The sequence below is a fragment of the Salvelinus sp. IW2-2015 genome, unplaced genomic scaffold (genome assembly GCF_002910315.2).
Source record: "Salvelinus sp. IW2-2015 unplaced genomic scaffold, ASM291031v2 Un_scaffold961, whole genome shotgun sequence".
NCBI lineage: Eukaryota > Metazoa > Chordata > Actinopteri > Salmoniformes > Salmonidae > Salvelinus > Salvelinus sp. IW2-2015.
The window spans coordinates 397,757-404,754 of NW_019942665.1; the positions used below are offsets into that span (position 1 = coordinate 397,757).

The 6,998-nt window shown below is 41.0% G+C and overlaps 1 pseudogene; it reads right to left on the reverse strand.

The window, feature by feature from the left end:
- Nucleotides 1-2,074: 2,074 nt before the first annotated feature.
- On the reverse strand, nt 2,075-6,796 carry LOC139024082 (armadillo repeat-containing protein 2-like; annotated as a pseudogene).
- Between the last annotated feature and the right edge of the window lie 202 nt (nt 6,797-6,998).

Consider the following 6,998-nt stretch of genomic DNA (forward strand, 5'->3'; position numbering starts at 1 on the left):
ATGATCTCATCTGTGTCTTGGGCCTGGGCAGTGCCTGGCCGGCGGACAGTAGTCAGTCAGTTAGTCCAGTCCCAGCAGAGACGCTGCTAGGCGGGTTCTAGCCGTGCCCAGATGGGCACCCAAATCTAATAGACAGCCATTTTGAGCTATCAAGCCCAGGCTTATTTGGAGAAAAGAGAGCAGCAATGTCTAATCTCTCTTCTTTTATTTCTCACTCTCTTTCTCCATTTCTCAAGCTGCACGGCCACTCCAACTCTAAAACTTTCTGACTCTGTATAGCAATCTGTTATTTTTCTCTCTCTCTCTTCTCTCTCACCCTGGCTCAACCCCACGCTCTCTTTTTCACTTTCTCTAAGATGGCTTGGTCTAAATAGGAAAGTTCTAAACAAGGATAATGACTGGAGTTTGGGGAGTAGAGACATGTAAACTTAACACTGAACTTGAACTGTGAAAAAAATGGTATGAGTTTTGCAAGACAAAGAGTGAAGGATTTTCAGATATGTCCATGAAAATCTGAAGATGGTGATCTCACATATATTGTGTAACTAATCAGTGGGGTGAGAGTTGGGGGTTCTGGCTTCGAAATCTATTATAGGTTCTCATCAGTAAATTGGGGGGGGGGGGGGGGTCTGGTTCTGCAGTGAAAGTGTTTTATTGTTGTTCCCCTGTCACAGTCCTAGCAGCTCTAGCCAAACAATGTGAGGATGGATTTTAACAACAGGCCCCGTCCTCATGCCTGGAGTTATATATCTCTATAACTGACACACTCCTGATGAGGTAGGCAGAAACTGTTCGAGCCTCTCCTGAAGACTGACCGGTCAGTGATGGTGATGTTGATAACAGATAGATAGGTCTATTGTATTGGGAAGGTCTTGGCTGAGAAGATAGTTTTGGAAACTAGGATCCATTTAGACAAGTACCTGACCTGAAGACCAGTGGTGGAAAAAGTATTCAATTGTCATACTTAAGACCTTAATAGAAAATGACTCAAGTAAAATTGAAAGTCACCCATTAAAATACTACTTGAGTAAAAGTCTAAAAAGTATTTGGTTTTAAATGTAAGTATCAAAAGTAAATGGAACTTCTAAAATGTACTTAAGTATCAAAAGTAAAAGTAAAAGCATTTCAAATTCTGTATATTAAGCAAACCAGACAGAACAATTTTCATTTTCTTTTTTATTGACGGATAGCCATGGGGCACACTCCAACAGACATCATTTACAAACGAAGCATTTGTGTTCAGTGAGTCCGCCAGATCAGAGGCAGTATTGATGACCAGGGATGTTATTTTGATAAGTGTGTGATTTTAGTGTGTTACTTTTAAAAGTAAAAGTTGGCAAAAATATAAATAGTAAAGTAAAGTACAGACACCCCAAAAAAACGCTTAAGTAGTACTTAAAAGTATTTTTACTGAAGTACTTTCCACCACTGCTGAAGACTGAGGTTGACTTGTCCATTAGGCTAAGATGGGGGTGGCTGAAAGCTCATAGAATATCTTATAAGACTTTCATTTTCATACACATTTGGCTAAAACTACTCCCTCTCTCACTCAAGGTTCTGGTTTCATTGAAGAGTAGGATAAATTCATGAAATACCTTGAATAAACTTGAAGGCAATCTGCATATGTAAAGAACCAAAATGAGTGAGAAAGCACAGAGGTGAGGGGTAGTCAAAGTCTTTGAATCGGACACACTGAAAGAGAGTGGCCAAAACATTGCATCAGGGTTGAGCCAGGCCCGTGAAATGTAAGAATAGGAGGTTTAATTCACCACTGTGGTAATGGTCACCATGGAATCCTTTGTGTGCCAATACATCTACACTTAATGTCACCTAGGCCAAAAGGAGGGATGTATTTCGTAGGGTAGTGTGTAGTAAGTAGTAGGATTTGTATTAGTAGTGAGTATGTTGTGATGTGTGTTGATGAGGGATGTTGGTTTTGTCATGAGTAGATTAGTGTAGATTGTGTATATGATTGTTATTGTTGTTTGTGTTGTGATTGTTGTGTTTGTGTGTTGTGGTGTTATGGGTTGGGATGGGTGTGTGGTTGTGTGGTTGTTGTTTATTTTGATGGTTTTTATGGGTTTTGTATGTGTGTATTGTGTGTTAGTGTGGAGAGGGAGGGAGGGAGGGAGGGAGGAGGTGAGAGGGAGGGAGAGAGAAGTGGGAGAAAGAGGTAGAATAAGAGAGTAGAATAGTAAAAGAAAACATCAAAAGGGAGAGAAAAAAGACACGAGGGAAAAGAAAGAGAGAAAAAAAGAGATGGGTGGACAGCCTGAAGTGAGACAAAGTGGAAAGACGAGAAGAGAAAGAGGATATGGAGGAATGAAAGAGAGAACAAGGAATGAAATGTAGAGAAATGTGCAGGCATACAGTACCTTTCACTGTTGGTCCTGCATCGGGCAGGTTTCGAGGGGCCTCCCCTAATCCTTGTCTCTCTTCTCTCCATCAGTAGGCTCAGTACAAGGGGCTCTCCTGCCTCTTTTCTTAGCTGACAGCTCCCTCTGCCCTAGGCTGGAATCTGAACTCACACTGTCCCTCCCTACAAACACAGTATAGTGAAGAGATATTATAGTTATTGGATACTAGTGTTCTGAACTGCCCTCAAAGTTCTCACCATCTTTTCAGATATTGTGTTTTGATTTTGTGAAAGATTAGAAAATAATGTTTAGAAAATGTACAAATAACCAAACTCTACACAGTCATTTTAGCTTTTCTTTAATAATACAGTGAAGACAGCAAGCAAAGGTGCAAAAAAGAAGACAGAAAAATAACAATAAATACAAATTACAATTATTTTTAAACAAAAAACATTTAAAAAACATTTTTAAAAAAGAAGACTAAACCACCTGGAAACCAGCTGCAGCGAATACCGTTTTCCACCTCAATCAACCAAGTGGGAAGGTAAATCAGGTATAACATCCTCCTGAGAATGGTTCCATTCATTTCCCTTTGGGAAAAGAGCTGCTCCAGCCCTCTGCCTGTGAAAATGATTTATTAATAATAAAATGACTGGCAAACAACACGCAGAGACATTTCCTTACAATAATAAAGTGTTCATGTTTTGCTTATTGCAACCATTGACCATCCCTCTCCACTCCCCTTTTCTCCCCCTCGCTCAAAAAACCTACCATGCACCTCTCTCTCTTTATATTACCTCCCATCTCTCATTCCATTGCTTTTGCAATTTTGTCTCACTCCCTTCTAACTCTCCATCTTTCTTTCATTTCTCCCTCTCTCCATCTCCCTTTACCCTCTGTTGAACCTGCCACAGGTGGGAGTGTTGTCAGACAGCCAGCTCTGAGGAGGCGCGGCATCGCCCCTGCCACCCTCGTCTTCAGGTCCAGGGGGTCAGAGGGGGTTTGGGGAGGGCTTTGTGGCTGACGGGGTCTGGCTCCTCATCCTGGGCCACTGGCAACCTGGGCTTCTGGTAGGCCACAAAAATGGCTTCCTCATCGAGGGACCAAGCACTGATGTAGTATGTATAGCCAGAACAATACACTCAGGCTTTCCAAGCTCCCCAACAAGTTCACCAGAATACACATAGATGAATGTACATTTCAACAGTGAGGATATGAGATGAACAATGAGGAGAAGAACCCACATATTCCAGAGGAGACAGGCGAGTTCCAGAACCCGGTCTGGAGTCTGGTGCTTCAAAATTGTAAGCCTAGATGCTGAAAGAGGAAAAGAGAGACCTTATTCATTCAGTACACTGTATGGATGTGACACTGGACTACTTCTAGGGGGGTTACAAGATAGGGGTTTTAACCAGATCCCTAACCTGAACATAGAGGGAGGTCGAGCGTTTTGGGATCGAGAGGAGGTCTCCCCGAACAGCTGTATTTGACATTGTGTTGTCATTTCGCTGAACACTAGATGGTTTAATTTTATCTTTGGCAGTGAAACGAGGCAACTCAGGCAAGAAAAAAAACTCACCCAAATATAAATGTACTGTTTGAAAATATATATAGAATATATATAAAAAATGTGAATCACATTTTTATTTGGTGTACCCCCGATGGCATTGAGCGTACCCCTGAGGGAATACCTGCTTTATGGGAATGATTTTATCACTAAAGTGGGTTCGGTCCTGGGTGTATTACTGAAGAAGAAAAGTTGGGTTGTATGGGTGAATTACACACAGTGTTTTAAGCCATTTCAGAAATAGGCACCATAGTGCACTGATATGCAGAATTACAGTGGATGGGGCTTGTTGTGAATGAGAAAGCAGGGCTCAGTCACCATGGTAAACAAGAGCAGCAGAGGCAGGTTGAAGATGTTTTACCTAGGAGGCAGGCAGGAAATATTTTACTTGTGACAACAAACCGGAGTGGCTCAAAATAAACATAAACTGTGTACAGAAACAAGCGAATTCCATTTTCATCTTGGTTGCACTCAGAAACGGATAGCACTGCCAGGAATACTTACCATGAACTGGTATCATAAAACCAAGCATGCTAGATATGCTACACTAACGTCACACGTTAGCCAGGCTAGCTTGTTCACATTTTTGGGATTAGAAGAAGTACCTAGAATTCCTATTCCTAAAATAAACGTGCCGTCCATTGGTGATCACCGTAAAATGACTGGCCGATTTTGAGGCAACCCAACTTCTACAGCGAAACAGGAAAAGTAATTGCTTCTCAAGTTTGATGCAAGTGAGTTCGCAGTGATAGCTAGCCAGCTAGCTGAAAATGACTGATGTTGTCAAGTCTCGGGCCTCAACATCAGTTTGTCATCATGATATGTGGCCAGCATTTGTTCTTCCCAGGTGAGTCCCTCAGCATCATCACAGTGTTTTCGCACAAAATAAGTTGAACAGATAGTTGTCATAGACAATAAAATTAAAAATTAAAAATTCTCACTAAACTGACATGACCAAAAGCAGGAGATTTGAGCAAGTCAATTGCATCCCACCACCACATACTGTAGTAGGTAGGCTATGTAATACATCACCAACAATAATTTTGACCAGATTAGATTAGAACCACTGCCAAAATGATATAGTTTCCCTCTTCTGTCATTTCATGTCAAGGTGCTCCATCTTTAGATGATCTTTCAAATGGAAGTTGTGCTGTTTGTCACATTCTTATACTTTTCTATGTTCTTCCCAGTGCCCCAGGGATGTTTTAAACCCAGACGTAAACTGTCTCAAACAATAGTCACGTACATTTTCCACATCTCACAGACATTGCATTCTGGTTAAGTATTCAGAATAAGGCGTTGATTAATAATAATACAAATCAATTGAGAGGGAGTGGGCCCTGTCCCTTTCAGCTGAAAAGGCTTTATAGTACCCTGATTCCCAATGTATACCCTCTGGCTAATTAAAACATCTGCATTAATGTGCCTAGCCCTTTGAATCACCCTCCTCCTCTTTCTCACTGGCGCGTTAAACTGCTGCTGACACTTAAACTCAGAATGAAGTAGTGCATTTTTTAAATGTAGACTACAGATACAGTATTTAAAGAATTAGACTGTCTCAGTCTGGCACAGACATGTACATTTGGTCATATGTACATTTGTATTAACCAATTTTTGCAATTACACCTCCCATTTCCAGTCAAGGTTGATAGAATTACTGGAGGGAAGAACCTTTCATTTTCATGACTATATTAGTAGGCTATCTGTTGTTGTTTGTTGTCATCGTTAGGGTTACGGTAAGATGGCGTGGGTCGTTGCTATACAGTACTTTCACCTTTCCTTTTACTATAGTTTCCACTCACCTTAAAGGTACATGGAGTCATTCTCTGTCTGTACAATTGAAATACCAGGTAGTTCATGTTTTAATCAACACAATAAAATATGAACTTTTAAAATATGCTGTAAATGGCAACAGTGTAAACACAGAGATTAAAGATAAATCAAAGTTATTTATTTGTATTTACATAAATTATGGTACAATTTTAATGTACATGGGTCATACATGTAGTTTACTTTGAAATTAAGATAAGGCTGTAGAAAATGCATAAAAAATGCAACAAATATTTGGATGAAATCTGATTTACAAAATACAAATCTTTTAAAAGTGTTTCCAAAGTTCATCAAAAAATGATGGTCACCATTACGGCATATGTTGCAGGTGATATTAAACTAAAACAAATCTCGAAACGACCGTAATGGCTGACCTGGCGGGAGAGGAATTATCCGCCATTTTATGGTCAGTGAAAATGTGACGTTGTTCAAATAAAAAAGAGCGAACACAAAATGGCAGCGGACTTACGTCGTCTTTTTCATCCGCTGCTTTTCTTTCCAATGCTGCTCCTCTGTGAGATGTAGAACACTGTTTGTACCATGTTCCTGTGGCATGAACAACCAATACCCAGTGCCCCCCTGACACAGTTGTACAGGAGAAAAGAGACCTCCAGCTTTAGTTCATCCTGTCCACATGATTTCACCGTTCAGTCTCCGCTCACTGCCACAGCTTCATTTAGGGCAAAGTAGGCATGAATGCAAGTAAGGGATAGAGTTCTATCAATATTCATAAACAAACTCAGGGTAGAGGGATAGAAGAGTACAACCTGAATTGGTACGCTGCTTTCATTCATTCAACTCACGCTTCGCCCTGGTTTAGTTTAACCCCGAAGATGGGTCAACCACTGCAGCGAGCAGGTCTGTCTCGATTTGCAATGTTTGTCCACTCGAAACCTTTCCCCCCTGCTTTAAAAAAATAGAAATGTACATCTAAGCAATCTTGTGTGTCTCTGGTTGGATTTAAATAGCCCTACATGCTTCAGTCTCATGGATACAGTGAGCCTGATTGGCCGAGTGTGCCTGCTGGGCATGACCAATCAGAGGGCATCACCATGGTGCTTCCCAGCCAATGGGAGGAAGAGGATAGTCTCTGTGATTTCATTGTCACTAAGGGAGGGGGAAACATACTGCCAGGACAGTTGGCATTAACATGGTGAGCAGTGGAGGAGGCTGTTACAGTCAAACTGTATGTCACTGATATGGCCTGGGAGCAGTAGATGTGATGCAGTAGTCATTGAGAGAAA